This window comes from Oncorhynchus kisutch, linkage group LG4 (assembly GCF_002021735.2).
Source record: "Oncorhynchus kisutch isolate 150728-3 linkage group LG4, Okis_V2, whole genome shotgun sequence".
Lineage (NCBI taxonomy): Eukaryota > Metazoa > Chordata > Actinopteri > Salmoniformes > Salmonidae > Oncorhynchus > Oncorhynchus kisutch.
Genome location: NC_034177.2, coordinates 20,365,827 through 20,389,846, shown reverse-complemented (window position 1 = coordinate 20,389,846; position 24,020 = coordinate 20,365,827). Strand labels below are relative to the sequence as shown.

Sequence of the window (24,020 nt, the reverse complement as noted above, 5' to 3'; positions counted from 1 at the left end):
GTGGCCGGTTACGACAGAACCTGGGCGCAAACCCAGAGTCTCTGGTGGCACAGCTGGCGCTGCAGTACAGCGCCCTTAACCACTGCGCCACCCCGGAGGCCCGCAGTCTTTCGAACTTTGTTTGAGGCTTCTACTATGAAGGGGGAGAGAATGAGAGTGGATTGAGCCAGGTGTCTGGCAGAGTGCCACAGGCTCGTGATGCGCGGTCACGAGAGATTTAGCTCTCGTTCAATAGATTTTCTACAGACATAGGAATTCTCCGGTTGGGACATTATTGAAGATTTATGATAAAAACACCCTAAAGATTGATTCTATACTTCGTCTGACATGTTTCTACGACCTTTAATAACTTTTTGAACTTTTCGTTCGGCTGGACCTGGACCTGAACGCGCGTTTGGAGTTGTTTACCAAACGCCCTAACAAAAGAAGCTATTTGGACATAAATTATGAACTTTATCGAACAAATCAAACATTTTAATGTGGAACTGGGATTCCTGGGAGTGCATTCTGATGAATATCATCAAAGGTAAGTGAATATTTATAATGCTATTTCTGACTAATGTTGACCACAATATGGCGGATATCTTTTTGGCTGCTTTGTTGTCTGAATGCTGTACTCAGATTATTGCATGGTTTGCTTTTTCCGTAAAGTTAAAAAAATCTGACACACTTCTCCTTAATGCAACCGCTGTATCTCTAATTCCATGTATAACACTTGTATTTTCATCAACATTTATGATGAGTATTTCTGTACATTGATGTGGCTCTCTACAAAATCACAGCATGTTTTAGAACTACTGAACGTAACGCGCCAATGTAAAATTAGATTTGTTGATATAAATATGCACTTTAGCGAACAAAACATACATGAAGTCCTATGAGTGTCATCTGATGAAGATCATCAAAGGTTAGTGATTCATCTTATCTCTTTTGTGTTTTTTTGTGACTCCTCTCTTTGGCTGGAAAAATGGCTGTGTTTTTCTGTGACTTGGTGGTGACCTAACATAATCGTTTGTAGTGCTTTCACTGTAAAGCCTTTTTTTAAATCACACTGGCTGGATTAATGAGAATTTTATCTTCAAAATGGTGTAAAATACTTGTAAATGCTTGAGGAATTTTAATTACGAGATTTTTGTTTTGAATTTGGCGCCCTGCACTTTCACTGGCTGTTGGCGAGGTGGGACGCTATCGTCCCACATATCCCAGAGAGGTTTTAACCCTTTCACGTACCATCACACGGGTCACACAGTCACAGTGGTTACTGAAGCGCACGATCACACCCATGTGATTAGAACGCTTATTTAGAACGGCCAGTTTCGAATGATACAACAATCAACATTTGAGCTGGCCACACTTTTTTCTGAAACTATTTACACAAATCTAGTCCCTACAAAGTTATATCCATAATGTGAGCAGTTTATTTTAGGATGCAATGTTCTGATATTCACAGATATTCCTTAGCATAACACAATCATCCAAATCGGAAAACTGTAGGCTACATTTGTCCTAGCGCTAACTGAGGAAAGATTGATGCAACACAGCACAAGATGTCATATTTTATAACTCTCTTTATAACTCTCGCCAGGTGGAATCCATGCAGCGGTGCAGCAGGCAACAGGAGTAAGTGTCACTACTGGTCTTTGAACAGCAGGAGGGGGCTTCAAAGACTCCTGCCACTTGTTGGGCCCAAAGGCCTCGACACATCTCACGTAGTCACACCTTAGTGCTAATTGAAGTTGTATCTGGTCTGTCCTAGCAAGCCTGGCAGCCTTAACTCAGCATTCAGTCCCCATAAAGTAACATATATCATTGTAATGTACTTCATTTTTTCATTTTTTCTTCTTGTAATACATTTTATTCTAATGTAATCCATTTTAGAATAAGGCAGTAACATAACAAAATGTGGAGAAAGTCAAGGGGTCTGAATACTTTCCAAATGCACTGTATATGGTGTAGCCTTATAATAGTAGTAATATCATGTACCCACAGGGTGCCTCCCAATAATATATATTTTAGTCATTTAGCTCAGATTCAAAGCAACTTACACTGAGTATACAAAACATTAAGGACCTGCTCTTTCAATGACATACACTGACCAGGTGAAAGATATGATCCCTATGCTCTCAGACTATTTGCATTGCCCCCCCTCTTCTACACTGCTGCTATTCTCTGTTATCTATGCATACACTTTAATAACTCTACCTACATGTTCATATTACCTCAATTACCTCGACACCGGTGCCCCCGCACATTGACTGTGTACCGGTACCCCCTGTATATAGCCCCGCAAATTGTTATTTACTGCTGCCCTTTAATTATTCATTTTTCTTATCTCTTACCTAAAAAAAGATTTTCTTAACTGCATATTTGGTTAAGGTCTTGTAAGTAATCATTTCACTGTAAGGTCTACACCTGTTGTATTCGGCGCATGTAACAAATAACATTTGATGTCCCCTGTAATATCCACTTCAATCAGTGTAGATGAAGGGGAGGAGACAGCTTAAAGAATGATTTTTAAGTCTTGACGCAACTGAGACATGGATTGTGTGTGTGCCATTCAGAGACAAAAGATGTACAGTGGGGCAAAAAAGTATTAGTCAGCCACCAGTTGTGCAAATTCTCCCACTTAAAAAAGATGAGGCCTGTAATTTTCATCATAGGTACACTTCAACTATGACAGACAAAATGAGAAAAAAAATCCTGAAAATCACATTGTAGGATTTTTAATGAATTTATTTGCAAATTATGGGGAGTGCCAATATGGCCGATCGGTGGCTTCAAAGCCACTCAATGACCATAACGTCAGCAATTCAGGGTTTATATACATCGTTGGTCTGTTGTGGAACGTTCAAGGGGGATTTCAGCGTTGCATGCCAGACGCCTTTTTATTTTTTACATCTACAACACAGGTTTATTTTGAACTGTTTATCAAATGTGATGATATCTAAAAGTAAAAACATCTAACTCGCACCTACATCTGTTAAAATGTCGAACTATAACACGCTTTCTGCCCTGCTCTGTGTTTCGCTGCAAATCACTGAGAAAGCCATGTCTGATTTCCTAAATGAAGGCAAGTTGCCGTATTACAACAGAGATGAAGCACTTCGATGTACGACAGTACTGGCAAAGGACTTCAACACGATTACCTCTTTCTCCGCTAGATGGCAATCGTGTTCCTTGGCTTTTTTCTTATACCATTCATGACATTATTTGCCGTTTTGCCAAAGATTAGACTAATGTGGGGTTTTGCTCTTCCATGCAGTGCAGAAGATGGACGAGGTCAGCACTAAGGGCATCCTCCTTATTAAAGAAAGCGCAAGATTTTTCATATTTTTAATCCTAGGTTGTTACACTAGTATTTCAGTTTGCCACTGCATCTATTCCTCCCTTTAAGGCCAAGGTTTAAACTCAGCATCAATGTGTGTAGGCGGTCCACATAGGCCTACTGTAGCCAGATATGAATCCCAATTTTATGTGACCATGGTTTATAGACCATGGTTTATCTGTAATTGAGGTAAAATGGCATTTAAAAACAGTGCGTTCTTCAGACCATTTCATCAATACATTGGTGCCAAGAGATATTGAGGTAATGGATGAAAGGTCATCTAAATTAAAATTGAACAAAGGGGATTGGAGCTGAAGCCAACCAACCACAAACAAGGTGCATTGATCAACAAAATTGCAATCTTCAAGCATTCATTTTAATAGATAACACAGTTCCATCATATTATGAAAGGTTTAGATGTGGGACAAACTGCTATGGCAGACCTAAGGTTTAGACATTTCACATTCAATGGAGATGTCTTTAAAGCCATTTTGAATAATTAAATACACCCTTTGGAGGCCAGCTTTGTAGCTTTTAAAGCTAAATGAAGTAGATTTGAGGGCTTGCTATATCCTTTACATATAGCCTAGGTCTCTTGGTTAATAACACCTAGAAGGAGAAGAGGTGATAGAGGATGTTGTGTTTTCATAGGAGCTCAATATCACCCCAGATGAACCTCCTGCTGAGATTTTGGCATGGTGCTCCCTGCTCTGCAGATAATCAATAAGTCTGAATTGCAAAACCTGATGGAGTTAAGCCTGTATGACAATTGCCATCAATGGGGGGTGGAGGTTATAGGGGTTGGACTAGCAAAACTGCAGGGACTGTCCTCCTCACATCTTCCCTTGTACCTCACCACAGTGATTCAACAACACAGTGAGTGGCCAGATTGGGGTTGGGTGATTGATAATATGCCAGTCTGGCTCAAGCCAAGATGTCCTGGGGCTGTGTGAAAGAGGGAGTGAGAACGAGATAGAGAATGAGAGATCTAAATCTATGATATTAAATGGTATTCCCTGCAACCTGTGTATTGGACTAAACAAACAGTTGTTGGGAGTTGGAGAGAGAGGTTGAGAGATGAAGAATGGTTGAGAGATGGTCTTGTAGATAGAGAGAGTAAGGAGTGTGGGTCTGTTTACCGGTCACTGGGGAGATAAATAAGCCTTACAGAGCGGATTGAGGTTTGATCTATCCCAGCCAGGGTTTACGAACTGTGGGCACTTGTGCAGATTGTCCTGATGAGGAGGATCATTAATCCCAGTTGCTTGCTGAGGGACAGAGGACCCTGCCTGGCAGCAGGAAGCAGATTTAGGTCTGCAGCGCCTGGGTAAATGATAAATGAACTCACTAGCTGACAGGTTGAATGAACTAACCCTGTTTGCAGTTCTGCTAGTTAAAAGTCAGCCAGGAGGGAAAACCTGAATGCTTATGAGGGAGTGGGCGTATTAGTGAAGGCTGGACTAACGAGGATTGGAAACTCTGTGAAACAAAAGAAAAGGTAATGCACCTCCCCTCATGTATTTATTTTAGTTTGGCAGTTATGATAGTTTTTAGTTAATTAATTAAACTAAAACACAGTTTCTGAGAGGCCCAGACGCAGGCCTTTGTTGAATTGGGGAAGGAAATGAGTGACACGACGATGTTATGCATTTGTAAATAATTTGGTTTAGACAACATTTGCCGTGCTCTGAGGCTCCCCTCTTTTTAATAAAGCAGAAAATGGGCAACATTGTACGTCACATCTGCTTGTGGTGGAGTCTGTGCTGCTGTATCTGGAAGAGCCACTCGCTCATCTCAACGCTAGAATTTTCTTCAATTTAGTGAGGTTCTTAATTAAACCATTAAGAAGCAAAGCATTTGCACAATATGCTCTGCTGCCTTCATTACAAACCGCAATCACTTGTAATGTATTCCCTTACAACTTCAAGCAATGGATTTTCATGCGTTGTCTGCCTTATTGTGTGGAAGCTTTTCCTGCTTTTCAGAGGAGTAGCAGGCTTTCATTATTGGCCAAGGGTAAAGGAGAACAGGCATGCCTACACTGTTCTAAATTACAAAGAAGACTGATAGACAGCAGAAGAACCTCCTAGTGTTCCGTAATTGCCTTTTGTTGTTTACAAAGATGATTTTTTAGGACTACAATACAAGAGTACAATGCCAAAACATGGCTAAATCAAGAATGCTACATGAAACTGGAAGTGTATTCATGGATGAGATGTTTCTTAATGTTTAGAGGACCTTGAACAACTGAATACTATGGTGCTGCTGTACACACTTATTAATTCATATCTCATAGTGTATGATACTGAGTCAGACAAAATATTATTTTGAAATTGACAGTGGTGCTTGTACCTCAGTTCACCGAAGGTGAAAAGCAAAATGCTCATTTCAGGCCATTATGGTTGCTGGAGAGCAAGTGGAGTGTGCAATGTTGAGTTACCTCATGTTCTCTCTGAACCATGCAATAAATCAGGGTTCCCCAACTGGCGGCCCACCACTGAGTTGATTTGGCCCCCCAAGTTTCTTAAAAAAATAAATACATGTGGACAGAAGAATGTATAAACATCAGCAAATCAGCTCCAAGTGATTTTAATTTTGGAAATCTGTTCCAAAGTTTCCCCACGCATAATATAGAGATACAGTATATGTGATCGTATACAAGTGCAAGCAAGGTTTGAAATAATTTTTTTGTCAAATATATCTATTTAGGCTTCTTGCAGTCAGATTGCAGTTCCGGTCTCCTGATCATCCGCTCAAGAAAAAATTGTTGTCACGGCTGGCTGAAGGACTGGACCAAGGTGCAGCATGGTAAGCGTACATTTGACCTTTATTTAAAAATGACACCGACAAAAACAAAGAACAAAAACAAAACAAAGAACCAAAGAACCACAAAAAAAAAAAAAAACAACCGTGAAGCTTTGGCCTATGTGCCCTGAACAACTACAACATTAACGTCCCACAAAACAGGTGGGGGAAAAGGGGACCTAAGTATGGTTCTCAATCAGAGACAACGATAGACAGCTGTCCCTGATTGAGAACCATACCAGACCAAGACATAGAAATACAAAACATAGAAAAAGGGACATAGAATGCCCACCCTAGTCACACCCTGTCCTAACCAAAATAGAGAATAAAAAGCCTCTCTATGGCCAGGGCGTGACAATTGTCCCGCGGCTGAATCTAGTTGATGATCCCTGCAATAGATTATAGGAGTAGAGACTGAACTGAGATTCTTTGTTTTTTGTATATGTACATTCATGAACTCAGTAAGGTCAATCCCAAGTCACTGCCTAGTGCCTCCCTCACATAAACACTAGAACAGTGGTTCTTAACCTTGTTGGAGGTACTGAACCCCACCAGTTTCATATGCGCATTCACCGAACCCTTCTTAAATTGGAAAAATAAAATATGATTTTTTTCAAATTCAAAACATATTTTACTGGTGCACAAAATGAACCGTGCATCAACGTCACTGTGTTCAAAGAACAAAATCATCAAAACATGATTTTCACACAAAAACAAAAACATAATGAATATTTGCTGCAAATCAATGTAACTTCTGCTGTTGCCCTTCAGAGACCAGTTCAGAAATGCGCAGCTTCACCTTGGCAAGTGCCAATCTCATGTCATTTTCTCAACAAAGTATGTTCCTTTTCTTCATTTTTAAGTCCAGCACCCTCGAAAAGGATATGTTGTAACAAACGGTATGAAAATCTCCAGAGCTTTCTTAGCAATAACAGGGTACGTTACCATTTGTTGACACCAACACGTTGAAAGTGTTGTTGTTCTGAAGAGTTGCTGTTGAACCTGGCTCTGCTGAATTTCAATGATTTCATCGAGGTATTCATCATTGACATCTGTTGTCTCAACACTAAATGTGAACGGCTGTCTCACCCATGCTGGATATGACTCTCTTGTAGGGAAGTATCCGTTGAGAGACTTTGCAAGCTCACCTAAGTGTGTGGCAATTGCTTGCTTCAGTTCCGCGGGTACAGAAATGTCTCCGATTCCAGATACATCTTCGATCTTACTTACAGTCGTCCAGCAGGGGAAAGTTTGCGAAGTTATCGTTCTCTGTTCGTTGTTTCCATAACGGTAGATTTTTTAAAAAGCCTTCAGGTTTTCCTCCGCGTCGATGATGTTGACTCCACCGCCCTGCATCTTTTGATTGAGATGATTGAGAGCTGCGAAGATATCAGCCATGTACGCTAAAATGAGAATGAACTCAGAATTTAAGCAATCTGCATGACAATGTTGGTGCTCTTGCAAAAACAGGGCTAATTCCACACGCACGGCAAAAATTACGATTCAGCACCTGTCCCCGGGATAACCACCGAACGTTAGAATGGTACAGAAGTACCTCGAATTCAACTAGTGCCTCAGAGCACTAGTTGGCCCATAGTTCACGCATTCCACTACAATTTGTAATACTTCTACCAGTTTTGGAGGCAAGATTTTTTATTGCCAACGCATGCCTGTGCAGAATACAATGCGTAACAATGATGTGTGGTGCATCGGCTTTGACTAGCGCACCAAAACCAGACTTTCTTCCCAGCATGACTGGAGCTCCATCCGAACAAACTGCAGAAACCATATCCCACGAAAGATTGTTGTCTTTGAAGAAGTCATCCACAAGTTTCTTCACATCGGCTGCCTTAGTTGTTGTAAGAGGCTTACAAAATAAAAAATCTTCCTTTATCACGTCGTCTTTCACATAGCGCACGAATACAGCAAGCTGGCTTAGATTGGAAACGTCTGTGGTCTCGTCGTTGAATTTTGCCGGGCTCGAAATCAGATCTGCAACTACTTGAGCCAAGATGTCTTTGCTCATGTCCTCTATTCTGTCGCTGATGGTGTCATTTGAAAGAGGAATTTGGGATAACTTAACTTCAGCCTCTTTTCCCAGCATGATATTCTCCATCTTCAACACAACTGGTTTTATGAGTGTTTCACCAATGGTGTGTGGTTTGCCCTGCTTTGCGATCAGGTAAGAAACTTCGTACGATGCTGTGAGGATCGGTTTGTTGATGGGTACAAAGCCGAGAACAGGCAGAGTAGCCTTTTCATCGAATTCAGCGAGCGCTGTGTTCTTGTATTTTCCATCTCCATGCAGCTTAAGGAAGTGTTCTCTTAGTTTTGCCAGTGCTAGACTAGAATTGCTCAACTTGGCATTGCAAATCATGCAGTTAGGACGCTGACTCCCATCACGTTCCGTTATACATGTGAATCCATATTGTACATATTCGTCCGACAACTTCCTTTTTTGGCTCGACATAGTAAGAATGAAGGGATTAAAATAAAGAAAGACAGTCACAAGTCGACTACTGAGCGCACCAAATTCCATGCAACACAGATAGGCCAAGCGATGTAGCGTGATCACCTGCAGCCAATGATGGCCAAGAGGGGCGTGTCATCACGAGTCATATGAGTCGGATGTGTGTCTTGACCTCCGCCAAACCCCTGAGACTGACTCACCGAACCCCTGGGGTTCGATCAAACCCAGGTTAAGAACCACTGGACTAGAATATATATGTATTAAGTGGAAGTATTAAACACTGACCTTGTACCAAGCTATGCTTTACACATACTCTGTAGTATGACAAAGGTTCATCTTGTGTGAAAGAGTAACTTTTATTCCTTGTGCTATTCCTGAATAAAGCAATGCATGTGCAGAATGTATGGCTGTTCTTAATCTAACTTCATGCTCCAGCAGCCAAGAATCCCCACTTGTTCATGATGTGGTTGGATGCCCACAGGACATGCCTTAGCATCAGCTGATGTCTGTGGGAGGAATAGGGTCAGTCGTAATGACAGGAGCTCTACAGGAGCTCTCACTTGAGGATATAGCTGAAATATACCTTGTACACCTACATCTGCTGCATGGCACATCATGGTTAGGGCATAAAGGTGGTCATGGGGATGTAATATTGATCTCATGCTTGGTGAATTGCACCTGGGTTTATTGGCGATATCAATCCATTCGGAACCGGATGAGTTATGGTATAAGCCTAATTTAACATGATGATCACTGCTTGATCTTGCAAGTTTTAGCATTGGAAATCAGTTCTTTGAAGTCAATTGAAAAGCGACCTCTGTCATAGGCACTCTAGAATGACAGAGGCTAAGAACTAACCCTTTCCTCTGTGTTATTATTACATACAGGGACAACCTCTGTAGCATGGTTTATCCTCTCCTTATTCACCATGATCTCTTTATATCTCTCTTTATTCACAGGCACACTGTCTTTATACGATCAGCCATGGATACCACCAGACACCCAAAGTCCATTTCTCAGTTCCTATGACCTCTTGTAAGGTAAGACAACAAAACCCTAGGCTTGTTTCTTTGCTGTGCCGTGGTAGTTAGAGCATCTAACATTGATAATTGAGGGAGGAGCTGAGCCCCTTCCTAAGATACAAGACATTAGACCCTTAGAGACAGTAAAGCTCTCATTGACTGTGACCTTCAGATATCTTCTGCAGGTATTAGTTACATCCTCTCCTCCTCTGATTTCTTCATTCTCTTCTTTTCTACTCGCTCCTCCTCCTCCTCTCCTCTGTGCAACTCCCAGCGCCGTTGATGTCCTGATGTCTTGATAGCATTTGATCAACATGTCCTTGAGAAGTGTAACCCTGCTTGGAAAGAAGGTGAGTCGTAATCATGCCCACACACACCAGGCACAGCTAGGTGCAAGAAACACCCGAGGCATGAAATTCTCTAACACCTATGGATTTATGTGGGCAAATCTGTACAATTCAGGGGGAAATGCCGTGGGTCAGGATTGGAAAAATGCATGGAAGATTTTGCAAACCTACCCAAATAGGAGGGGGAAGGTGTACTATAATAGGGATAGAAGTAGAGTCATGGATACATGGAGGTTTTGTACTCTGTGTTATTATGTTATCATGCAAGGCAACACTGTATCACTCTAGTATTGTACTCTGTCTCTTTGTTAAATTTGAAAGATGTATGATTGTGATTAAATACTGACTGTAGAGCAGAATTTCAGTTATACAACCATAAACCCATTGATATTACAATGGATATTTATGCAATATCTGTATATTTCACTTTATATTCTTTAGTCCAGGGTCAAAAGCAGTTCATCATATTCTGCAGTACACAAGGGTATTGAAAGGTGTAAATATGAACATTATTATCTGCTTTGTCTGTTTTTGGAACCATGGCCATATATAATATTTGGGTTTGTACCATGTTTTGTGCTGCTACCATGTTCTTGTCATGTTGCGTTGCTGCCATGCTATGTGGTTGTCTTACGTCTCTCTTTATGTAGTGTTGTGTTGTCTCTCTTGTCGTGATGTGTGTTTTTGTCCTATATTTTTATTTTATTTATTACAATTTTTAATTCCAGCCCCCACCACCGCAGGAGGACTTTTGGTAGGACGTTATTGTAACTAAGAATTTGTTCTTTAACTGACTTGCCTAGTTAAATAAAGGTTACATTTGTTTTATTTTTATAACTCACCTCTGCCTGTGTCTAGACACCTGATTCCAACTCTGCCTGTGTCTAGACACCTGATTCCAACTCTGCCTGTGTCTAGACACCTGATTCCAACTCTGCCTGTGTCTAGACACCTGATTCCAACTCTGCCTGTGTCTAGACACCTGATTCCAACTCTGCCTGTGTCTAGACACCTGATTCCAACTCTGCCTGTGTCTAGACACCTGATTCCAACTCTGCCTGTGTCTAGACACCTGATTCCAACTCTGCCTGCGTCTATACACCCGAACAGGGCAGCTTAGTTTAACTCAGCCAAATAATATTTGCCGCGATTATCACCAAATTGCAAATTCATTCTCATTAGGGCTGACTCTTGCAGATGGTGTAACAGACAGGAGCACCAGACACCTGCCTTTCTCTCTCTCTCCCACTATTTTTCTCTCTACACTGTGTGCAGGCAGAGAGGAGGAGGTGGAGGTTATGGGGTTGCGGAGAGGAGGGGGGAGTTAGGACAGCAGGGGGGTATTTGGCTTGTCTTCAGCATAGGCAGGCAGCGCTGTAATTGGGAGACTGTGGAGAGGAGAGCCAGGCCAGCAGGTGATAATACAACTACGGTGGGAGGAGGGGGATTTGGGGGCTGAGGACTGAAGTCCTGGGTGAAGGGGGGTTCCTGGAGCTGCCGCCATCACCCACTACGTCATTGTCTGGGTCGATTCCTTCTCAGGTCCCCCCACCTTTATCCAGCTGCTCAATCTGGTCAAATCCAATTGAGATCCGTCTCAATGGTTTCTAAGCCCAGGCCATAAGTGCTGCTCCCTCCCTATTTCCATTTGAATGCAATTCAAACAGTTTCACTTTCAATCTAATCCCGGTGCTTTAGTCTCCCATAATGTGGACCTATTCTCCTCTCCCCCTGCAGCCCCTTGCCAATGTAAAGATGAACCCTCCAGACAGGTGCCATGGCTCTGAATGTAAATTTGTGTTTTAGAAATCAAGACACTGCCCATTGTCCTCTGAAATTTAGTTAGCACAGCAGCAGAGACCCTCATCTGTTTCTTAGAGGTCTTACAGTAGGCTAAGCTTCTGTACTTGAGCCATTTTCACAACCAAACAAGAAAGAAGGTTGGGTTGAGTGGTTGAATATGATGACTATGAGAGAGTTTGTGGTTTATTCGTACTCTGGTGAAATAGCTTGTACTGTACGCATCCATAAGTATGTTGTGACTGTCACTTTATACATATTTCTGTCACAAATCAAGAAGGAATAGCATATCATATCCCCACGGACTAAATTTGATGGAATGGTTATCTGTAACTACCGGAGAGGCTGTGATATTAAGTGGTCTACTGTGGGGACATAGTCATGTGTGCATCCATCCATATAAGTGTGTGTAATGATATAACTGTCACCTTATACACAAAATACCATTGCTCAAGCACCCTGGTGAAGGCTTTTAGAAATACGCATGTTCTATTCAACTTCCATTGTCCTCAATGAGTGGCTTGCATATCCTGTTGCTTATAGACATTACTGCTCTCAATGCTCAGGGTTATCTGAATTCCTCATGTCTACACTCTTGGTATAGTAGAAGGGAAATTACCTCATATATATCACAAACCTGCAGCATTAAAAGGACAAAATGAGAATCATTCAACTCATACCTAAAATAATACTCTAACCCCATCCCCTGTTTTCTTCAATCATCCTCTTATTCTTCTGATGAGCTGAACATGTGAGCCATTATTCCTGAATGGGTTACAGGGTGAAGGGTTCCCCGTGACAGAGGACCCTTCGGCCGTCCCAGTTAACTACCGCATCAAAAAGCACATGAGCAATCCATCAGGAGAAGGGGTTCCAAGTGATCCATCTATCTCAGGGCCTCTCCTCCCATGCAGCCCAATCAGCGCTTATCACCACATACAAGTCCCTGACCGCAGAGCTTGTTACTGTAACTTGTGGTGAAGGAATGAAGGCATCAACTGGGTAGTGCTGTGCAGTACAGTTAGTTGCATGGCACATTGGAAAAACTGGGCTGTAAGCTACCGGCAGCCAGTCGCATTACGAAACAATGCATCTTGTGACCATGTGGTGAAGGCATTTACTGGATACTGCTGTACATTACAGTGACTTGTGTAAAACATTGAAGCTATTGTACAGATATTGCCAGTCAGTCACATAACACTTTTCAATTATTGAACTGTACATTGACTGAATTTGAATGATATTTCCCCCAACCCTGACTGACATTAATGACTTGGGCAGAGGATGATGTTGTCTTGAAGTGGTCTGTAATAGGTTGTCTGTAGAGGTGGTGTGCTCAGCCCAGGCCATTTAGTTTGACCTGCTCATGTTGGGGTTGGATGAGGATTCCTGTACAGTATACAGAACAGTGGTCTGGAATGGTCACAGAGTGGAAAACTGTGATGTGAAATGATTGGAAAGTCCTCTCCTTAATCTGAGCTGTTAATGCCTGGATGAGTGTGCACACCTCCCCTTCCCCCTTGTGTGTGTGTGTGTGTAATCTTGTGAAACCTCTCTGCTGAATGTGTATAAATCCTGGCTTCTGCTTGTTTCTGATCTAAAGAATCCTTTGATCTCTATAGCTTACATCATGTTCCCAATTATTAGATTCTGTGTTAGTCATGTGGACAAATCAGTCTGGATTTACATACTGCATTAAGATTGGATTTCTACTTAACAGACATTGCGTTTCCTTCCAGGATAAGTGTTCAAATGTTTGCAAGTCTTGTGAATATATACTGTCATTCTGTTTCTTAGAGTCAAAGGCAGTGTAGAGATGAGCTATAATGGGAACATAATCAGATGGATTAATGTGGTCCGTTTGTCGCATGTACAAAAATAGGCCTACATCTTGACACACAATGTGAGAAGTAAAATCTAAGATTGATTTTTTACAAAACCAAGAAATCGGATTGATGAGGATTTCACTTTGGCAACATCAGATGGTAGTGAATGAGATTGCCAGGAGAAAGTGGATTTCTACCACTTATTTCATTGCTTCTGTGACTGAGGTTCACAATCCGATTTCTATGAAACAGGTTTATTGAAAGGATTTTAAATGTGAATTGGAGATTTGGAGTAAAACCAATTTAGTGAGTGGTGGTCACCAACCCTTCTGAAGTCAGTCTCAAGCTGTGAATCATTGTACTGAAATTAAATGGAAGTGGGGATGTAAGTGGACAGGAGAAGAATCTTTCGATACTGGTATCTTCACAACTCGGAACCAAAAGCATCTACAGAGAAATCAACAAATACAAAATCAACATTTTAAAATAGACACCTAAACAGAGGTGAAGATGCAGCATACAGTAAAAACAATAAATAAAAGACAACAAAAACAAACATGAAAAAACATACTTCATTTTCTAGAGAATGTGATCAGCAAGGATCCTGTTTTGTTGTAATGATTTACTTTCCCTAATCAACTATGGCTTACTGCAGGTCAGCCACCAGGGGAGACTTGTCGAGGCCCGGTGACAGATGGAGTATACATCACGAGAAGATGGCTCCATCTGCTGGATGTGCCAGGTCTCGACGGGCAGGTCTCTCCGGCCAGGACTAATTGGGGCTGATTGGGGATTGGTGAGTAATCAAGGGCTGATTGCTCACCAGCTATACAAGTCCCATAAAGCTGCCAGAAGGGCAGCACACAGGGGAGAGACTGGGGGAGGAAAGGACTCCCGTATAGTTGGGGATGGTAACAGGAGGGAGTTCCGTTTTTGATCCCCACAGGATACAGCAAGACCAGGAGCACAGAAGACGGTATCCCGGAGATATTATTTTAATAAACACCTTTGAAACTGAGCTAATCATACTCTGTCCGTGTCTGATCTGTGTAAATGTTTTGACCCAACCCCCTGGTCTGCCACCAATGGTGTAGAATGCGGGCATCCTGACAACGTGGTCAGATCAGTGGTGATGTTTACGCAGCATCAGCATGGATGAGTTGATCCGGTTCTGAGGAGCTCAGTTCATCCGGTCCTAACAAGCCCAACAGACGATTCAAGAACGAACACCGGAGGAACAGCGGCTACAAAACGTCCACCTCATTGAGGAAATCAGGAAGCTACAAGGAGGAGTGTCTACTGAATCACATCCAAACCAGTTTTTAATCAAGCTAACAGAAGATGATGACATCGAAAACTACCTCTGTACCTTTGAACAGACAGCACTACGGGAAGGGTGGCCAAGGCAGAAGTGGGCCAGTCTGCTGGCCATGTTCCTCTCTGGGAATGCCCAAAAGGCATATTGGGACCTGAACGATGAACAGGTGGCTAACTACAACGGACTCAAACGGGAGATACTCAGCCGCTACGGGTACAGCCTGGCCCAACGGGCTCAGCTATTCCATAACTGAAGGTTCATAGCGATACATCCCTCCGAGCCCAGATGAGCGACCTACTGCGCGTCACCAGGGGATGTCTCCAAACCAACTTACCCACCCTCTCCATCCTAGACAAAGTGGACCTGGATCGCTTCCTATGGGCACTACCCCACGACATGAAGAGGGCAGCGAGTCTATGCATACCCCAGACATTGGAGAGCCTCCTGGAAGCGGTGGAGACGCATCAGAACACTCAGGCCCTGCTTAGTGGGAGCGGGACCGAGTCGGCAACCCATTCAAGGAGTCGGAAGGACAGCCCCACTGCTGGGTACACCGAACCGACAGTCGGCAGGGCCAAGGGACCGCAAACCCGTGGAGAGACTGATGGGGCAGGGCTGACCCGCTACCGACGACCCCAGGTAGATGGAGACCAAAGGAGGTGTTTTGAGTGTGGCGCCCGGGGGCACATTACCTGAAATTGCCCGGGCTTGAGAGGAGTCGATGCCATCAGCAAACCCCAGAAGCGAGGTGGGTCACGCAGTGAACTACTTCACCTCCTGTTGGGCACAGCACGAATCAACTGCACCCATGGTCCCGGTGAAGGTTGACGAACACGACACGGAAGCTATATTAGACTCCGGAAGTATGGTTACCCTCGTAACCACGAGCCTGCTGAACCAGAAGACCGAACATTTCCTATGTTCACAGGGACACAAAGCGGTATCCAGCCATATGTGCCAACATCATGATGCCACAAGGGAACTGCCAGATGATGGTGGGTGCAGTACCAGAGTTGCCTGTACCTCTCCTAGTGGGACGAGATTGTCCACTGTTTGCAGCCCCTTGGGGACACGAGCTGAGGAAGGAGTTACGAGCCGTCCAAAGACAAGAGCGAGGACGACCCATCACCTGTGTGTCCCGGAAGCAAACGGTTGATCAACCTGTATCTATGGTTCCGGAGTCAGAGTCGGAGGGGGTGCTGGAACCCGACCCCCCTGGGGTACCACGGGAGGATGAACCCAGCCGGGTAAAAACAGCACGAGGACACCGGTACATCCTGGTAATCGTAGACTATGCCACCTGGTATCCCGAGGCCATTCCCCTACGGGCGGCGGGATCCAAAGGAATCGCCCGGGAGCTGTTCCACCTCTTTAGCCGGGTGGGCATCCCGAACGAGATCCTCAAGCCGAGGGTGGACGAGCTCATCAACCGATTGGGAAAGGCCCGGTACATCAGCACCCTTGACCTGAAAAAAGGATATTGGCAGGTACCGTTGGCAGCCTTCTCCCAGGAGAAGACGGCGTTTTCGACACCAGATGGATTGTATCAGTACCGGGTGCTCCCGTTTGGTCTCCATGGAGCCCCGCCCACATTCCAGCAACTGATGAACAAAGTACTTTGACCACACCAGCAGTATGCAGCGGCATATTTGGATGATATCATCATCATCCACAGCCAAGGTTGGGAAGAGCACCTGACGCGCCTCCAGGCAGTGCTAGACACGCTCAGACAAGCCAGGTTGACTGTGAACCCCAAGAAATGCAAACTAGGGTTCGAGGAGGTGGAGTATCTGGGGTATTTGATCGGACAGGGGAACGTCAAGCCCCAGGAGAGGAAGGTTCACACGGTATGTGACTGGCCCCTTCCACGCATCAAGACACATGTCAAGTCCTTCCTGGGACTGGCAGGATACTATAGCCGGTTTATCCCCAACTTTGCGGCTATAGCTTCTCCCCTCACCGATCTAACCAGGGTCCGCCTCCCGAAAACAGTGAAATGGACGGATGAGACAGAAGCGGCATTCAGCCAGACGAATGCATGTGACACGGGACTAGGTGCCGTTCTGTCCCAGATACACGATGGGGAGGAGCACCCCATCATGCACATCAGCCCGAAAGCTGTTACCCAGAGAGAAAAATTACTATTGTTGAGAAGGAGTGTCTAATAATAATCTTCATCATAATAGTAATCTCCATAATAATCCTCTTCATCAGAATCATCATGCTCTTCAAGCCACTCTTCAACCAACTGTAACCAATCTTCATAATCCACATATTTTTCCTAATTCTTTTCTCTTTTTTTTAAATTTCACCTTTATTTAACCATGTAGGCCAGTTGAGAACAAGTTCTCATTTACAACTGCGACCTGGCCAAGATAAAGCAAAGCAGTGCGACAAAAACAACAACACAAAGTTACACATGGGATCAACAAACGTACAGTCAATAACACAATATAAAATCTGTATAAAGTGTGTGCAAACGAAGGAGGTAAGGCAATAAATAGGCCATAGTGGCAAAATCATTACAATTTAGCAATTAACACTGGAGTGATAGATGTGCAGATGATGATGTGCAAGTAGAAATAGTGGTGTGCAAAAGAGCAGAAAAAAATATGGGGATGAGGTAGGTAGTTGGTTGGAAGGGCTATTTACAGATGGGCTGTGTATAGCTGCAGCGATCGGTAAGCTGCTCTGACAGCTGATGCTTGAAGTTAGTGAGGGAGATATAAGTCTCCAACTTCAGTGATTTTTACAATTAATTCCAGACATTGGCAGCAGAGAGCTGGAAGGAAAGGCGGCCAAAGAAAGTGTTGGCTTCTGGGATGACCAGTGAAATATACCTGCTGGAGCGTGTGCCATGGGTGGGTGTTGCTATGGTTACCAGTGAGCTGAGATAAGGCGGAGCTTTACCTAGCAAAGACTTATAGATGACCTGGAGCCAGTGGGTTTGGCGAAGAATATGTAGCGAGGACCAGCCAATGAGAGCATACAGGTCACAATGGTGGGTAGTATATGGTCTTTGGTGACAAAACGGATGGCCCTGTGATAGACTGCATCCAATTTGCTGAGTAGAGTGTTGGAGGCTAATTTGTAAGTGACATCGCCGAAGTCAAGGAACGGCAGGATAATCAGTTTTACGAGGGTATGTTTGGCAGCATGAGTGAAGGAGGCTTTGTTGTAAACTAGGAAGCCGATTCTAGATTTAATTTCAGATTGGAGATGCTTAATATGAGTCTGGAAGGAGAGTTTACAGTCTAGCCAGACACCTAGGTATTTATAGTTGTCCACATATTCTAAGTCAGAACCGTCCAGAGTAGTGATGCTAGGCGGGCGGGCGGGTGCGGGCAGTGATCGGTTGAAAAGCTTGCACTTAGTTTTACTAGCGTTTAAGAGCAGTTGGAGGCCACGGAAGGAGTGTTGTATGAATTTGAATCTTGTTTGGAGGTTTATTAAAACTTCTTATGGCTGCAGGGGTAGTATTGAGTAGCTTGGATGAAGCTTGGATGAGTAAACTGCCTGCTCCTCATTCCCAGTTGAGAATATATGCATATTATTATTAGTATTGGATATAAAACACTCTGAAGTTTCTAAAACTGTTTGAATGATGTCTGTGAGTATAACAGAACTCATATGGCAGGCAAAAACCTGAAGAAATCCAAACAGGAAGTGGGAAATCTGAGGTTGGTCGATTTTTCTCCCTGCCCCTATTGAATACACAGTGGGATATTGGTTATGTTGCACTTCCTAACCGTCTTTAGAAACATGTTTGAGGATTCTACTGTGAAGTGGGACAGAATGAGAGAGGAATGAGTCAGAGGTCTGCCAGCAGTCATGCGCTGGTCATGCACATTTCACATGAGAGGTAGCTGCATTCCTTTGCTTTTCTGAAGACAAAGGAATTCTCCGGTTGGAATATTATTGAAGTTTTATGTTAAAAACATCCTAAAGATTGATGATGGACATTATCAAACAAATCAAACATCTAACGTGGAACTGGGATTCCTCTGAGTGCATTCTGATGAAGATCATTAAAGGTAAGTGAATATTTATAATGTTATTTCTGATTTCTGTTGACTCCAACATGGCGGATATCTCTATTTGTTTTCTGATCGCTGTTCTCTTCTTGCTTTTTCCGTAAAGTTTTTTTGAAATCTGACACAGCGGTTGCATTAAGGATATATATATATATATTTCCATGTCTAACAATTGTATTTTCATCGACATTTATAATGAGTATTTCTGTAAAATGATGTGGCTCTCTGCAAAATCTCTGCATGTTTTAGAACTACTGAAGTTTTAAACCAGTGTCCAAAGAAAGGCCAGATGTATACCGAATGGTGTCGTCTGTGTAGAAGTGGATCAGAGAATCACCAACAGCTAGAGCGACATCATTGATATATACAGAGAAAAGAATGAGCCTGAGAATTGAACCCTGTGGCACCCCATAGAGACTGCCAGGCCCTCCGATTTGACACACTGCACTTTATCTGAGAAGTAGTTAGTGAACCAGGTGAGGCAGTCATTAGAGAAATCAAGGCTGTTGAGTCTACCAATAAGAATACGGTGATTGACAGAGTCGAAAGCCTTGGCCAAGTTGATGAAGACGGCTGCACAGTACTGTATTTTATCATTGTTAGTTATGATATCCTTTAGGACCTTGAGCGTGGCCGAGGTGCACCCGTGACCAGCTCGGAAACTGGAATGCATGGCCTCCTCCTCAGTGTCCTCATTCTCTTCCTTTTGTCCTCTTCTGTCCTCTTCTTCCTTTTCTTCTCCCTCTTCTCCTCTTCCTCACAATCTGTCACCTTTTCCTCATAATCATCACCTTTGCCTCATAATCCATCACCTTTTTTTCATAATCCATCACCACTTTCTCATAATACCTCAAACAGTGATGCGGTTTGGATCCTGGACACAGTTATTTTCCAGCCTACTGTGTACCATGCCACAGTTAGGAGGAACCCAGGCAGTGTTGTAACCTGGGTCATGCCAGCTCTTCTGCAGACCACCTTTGAGAGACATTTTAAGTTAGCCTCATTTAAAAAAATGTGTAACCCCAAATATGTGACGTTTTTCTTGATTCATCAGGGATCCTTGTACACCCTTTTTTGTTCAGGTAGAACTATTTTGGTTTCCATGTAGAACCCTTTCCACAGAGGGTTCTACATGGAACCCAAAAGGGTTCTACCTGGAACCAAAAAGGGTTCTCCTATCGCAGAATAACCCTTTTGTAAGCCTTTTTTTTGAGAGTAAGTAAGTAGATCTAATTGAAATAGCAATGGTTCTAACATACATTTGTAAAGCAAACCAAATTTTATTTTAACTTGCCTTTTTTCCCAGGTGCAACACCCATGTGTCCTGATTCAACAGACCTTTGGTGAGTCATGTATGGCTTCTCCCATTTCTCTCTAATTCATTCTCCATGTCGTTCACTCATACTCACGTGTGCACATTTGCAGAGAAGAGGAAGAGATTAGCCAATTACAGTCATTTCTAACAATGATTGTTGCAGGAATGATATGACAGACACATCACAATATTTGATTGTCTCTTTAATGCCTCTTTACACATACTTATATTTTTGCATTTACTTTTCGTGGGGGATTCTCTGTCCGGGACAATGCTCTCAGGATTATGGAGCAATGTGTTTATAAAAAGTTGCCTGAATATTACAACATGTATTAGGATTAAGCGAAACTTTGCCATTTAGAGATGAGTTCAAAATGTTAATTATCCAACTACTACTGTCTAATTTTGATATCATCTTTCTTAAAATGTTTCAGATTGATGATCAATGAATTAATGTCCCACTTCAATATGAAGGGACAGAGGAGTGAACATGCCTTTGCTACCACTCGTGTGTTCTCCATTGTAATTGGTAAGTAAATGTGAGCAGTTGAGACATTTGACATAGACAATGAGACATTTTTATTTTATTTTACGGTGCGTTACTGTTCTGTCGTGTCCTGTATATACACATTATGCTAATCATTATATTATTTTCGTAGTTTTTGCAAGCCCTCTTGAAAGTCCAAAATATGCCCCTGACCGCCAGGGTGGAGGAGGAGTTACTCTTTTTTGAAGACATCTCTAAGCTATAACTGACACAAGCTTCTTCAACTAGTACCATGGAAATATTTTTAGCCACAACGTCCACAAAGTTTCTTCAGGAATGTCCTTTTCTAGTTTTCTTTTAAAATCTCAAATTGGTGAAGTTGTAATTTACTGATTCTCTTCACTGCAGATCTGACCCATCGCACCACTTTTATTAATCAACAACCTGCCTTTATATACTCTGTGTCCCAGTCTTTCTATCCATGTCATGTCTGTGGGTGAATTATGAAACAATTACTGTACGCAGATGTGCCAAAAATTGTGATGTAGAATTGTTTTTGCTATTTCTTGATCTTTACTGAACAATAATCTAAAAGCAACATGTAAAGTGTTGATCCCATGTTTCATGAGCTGAAAAAGAAGATCCCAGAAATGTTCATTACGCACAAAAAGCTTCTTTTTCTCAAATGTTGTGTACAAATTAGTTTACATCCCCGTTAGTGAGCATTTCTCTGTCAAGATAATCCATCCATCTGACAGGTGTGGCTTATCAAGAAGCTGATTAAGCATGATCATTACACAGGTCCGTCCACCTTGTTCTGGGGAAAATAAATGGCCACTCTAAAATGTGCAATTTTGTCACACAACACAACGCCACAGATGTCTTGCAGAGTTAATTTCTCTACCATAATTTCGCTACCAACGTCGTTATAGAGAATTTACCGGTCACGTTCTGACCTTAGTTCTTTTGTTATGTCTTTGTTTTAGGTTGGTCAGGGCATGAGTTGGGGTGGATTGTCTATGATCGTTTTTTCTATGTTGTGTTTTACGTTTGGCCTGGTATGGTTCTCAATCAGAGGCAGGTGTCATTAGTTGTCTCTGATTGAGAATCATACTTAGGTAGCCTTTTCCCACCTGTATTTCGTGGGTGAATGTTTTCTGTTTTGTGTATTCACCGTACAGGACTGTTTCGTTTAGTTCGTTCTCGTTATTTTTGTTTTTGTGTTCTTGATAATAAATGATCAATATGGACACTTACCACGCTACGCATTGGTCCTCCTCTTCTTCCACCACAGACGAGCGTTACATTACCAGTATGTCCAATCGGCATCACGACCCCAGACCACGTGTAACCATGTCTGCCCAGGACCTCCACATCCGGTTCTTCACCTGGGGGGTCGTCTGAGACCAGCCACCCAGACAGCTGATGAAACTGAGGACTATTTCTGTCTGTAATAAAGTCCTTTTGTTGGGAAAAACTCATTCTGATTGGCTGGGCCTGGCTCCCCAGTGAGTGGGCATATGCCCTCCCAGGCCCACCCATGTGAAATCCATTCGGGCCTAATGAATATATTTCAATTGACTGATTTCTTAAATGAACTGTAACTCAGCAAAATTGTGGAAATTGTTGCATGTTCCATTTTTATTTCTGTTCAGTATATTTTAAATGCACGAATATGTTGCAGCTTTTAACTTTATTGGTTACTATGGAAACAAATAGAAATGTAATGAACAAGGTTTTCAATACCCAACTTTATCCTCTGTAATACTTTATACAGGAGGTAATAAACTGTAGCCAGGTGGTCATTACCAGGTTATGATGAGGTCCTAACTATGACCAGTAGGCTACATACCATAGCATATAATATAGTGGTCAGAATTATATGACTAGCTGGTCAGATAGAGGTCACAATTATGACCAACTGGTTGTATGGTGGTCAGAAAAAGACGCCATACAGGTTTTTCCCACAGTGTAGGTTATACTCCCACTATATCTGCAATCTGTTGGCTAGAGTGCATGTGCCAATACCAGAGTGGGCACATACACTATGTAAAGCAACATCTCTGGTGATAAACCATCAGTAGAAAATGCGATGCAAACCCATTTAACTTGTATTGTTTATTTGGTGTAATTTAACCGCAAAAGTAATTTTTATGTCATCTATGTCATCATTACAAGTCCATTTGTTTTTGTATTTATTATGGATCCCCATCAGCTGCTGTCAATTCCTGGGGTCCAGCAAAATTAAGGCAGTTTGATGAAACACAGTATCTGGTGGGAAAATCCACATATTTTATTTCGGATGATATTAGAATATTCATATGAAAATCCGTCACCAATTGGATGGAAACCTAACTACAATGCACAAAACTGCAAAACTATCATTTTGACAGTCTGACCATACATAAAGATGGAAAGAAACACACGCTTTCTACCTTGAATGTCAAATCAAATCAAACTTTATTTGTCACATGCGCCGAATACAACAAGTGTAGACTTTACCGTGAAATGCTTACTTACTGTACAAGGCCTTAACCAACAGTGCAGTTCAAGAAGAGTTAAGAAAATATTTACCAAGTAGACTAAAATATAAAGTAATAAAAAAAAGTAACACAATAAGAATAACAATAACGAGGCTATATACTGGGGGCACTGGTACCGAGTCAGTGTGCAGGGGTACAGGTTAGTTGAGGTAATTTGTACATGTAGGTGGGGGTGAAGTGACTATGCATAGATAATCAACAGCGAGTAGCAGCAGTGTACAAAAAGGGAGGGGGTCAATGTAAATTGTCCGGTGGTGATTTTATTAATTGTTCAGCAGTCTTATGGCTTGGGGGTAGAAGCTGTTGAGGAGCCTTTTGGTCCTAGACTTGGCGCTCTGGTACGGCTTGCCGTGCAGTAGCAGAGAAAACAGTCTATAACTTGGGTGACCGGAGTCTGACAATTTTATTGGCTTTCCTCTGACACCGCCTATTGTATAGGTCCTGGATGGCAGGAAGCTTGGCCCCAGTGATGTACTGGGCCGTTCGCACTACCCTCTGTAGCGCATTATCGTCAGAGGCTAAGCAGTTGCCATACCAGGTGGTGATGCAACCGGTAAGGATGCTCTCAGAACCTTTTGAGGATCTGGGGACCCATGCCAAATCTTTTCATTCTCCTGATGGGGAAAAGGTTTTGTCGTGCCCCCTTTGCGACTGTCTTGGTATGTTTGGACCATGATAGTTTGTTGGTGATGTGGACACCAAGGAACTTTAAACTCTCGACCTGCTCC

The 24,020-nt window shown here is 42.7% G+C and overlaps 1 long non-coding RNA gene across 2 annotated transcripts; it reads left to right on the top strand.

The window, feature by feature from the left end:
• Positions 1-4,538: 4,538 nt before the first annotated feature.
• LOC109888621 (uncharacterized) lies at positions 4,539-22,159 on the top strand. Of its 2 annotated transcripts, none has more exons than XR_002255161.2 (7): positions 4,539-4,823; positions 6,035-6,133; positions 9,560-9,640; positions 9,897-9,972; positions 20,254-20,290; positions 20,697-20,791; positions 22,044-22,159. It is a non-coding gene; the product is annotated as an uncharacterized LOC109888621 (long non-coding RNA). The 2 variants fall into 2 exon arrangements; XR_002255162.2 differs by lacking the exon at positions 22,044-22,159 and adding an exon at positions 20,922-21,420.
• The last annotated feature ends 1,861 nt before the right edge of the window (positions 22,160-24,020 follow it).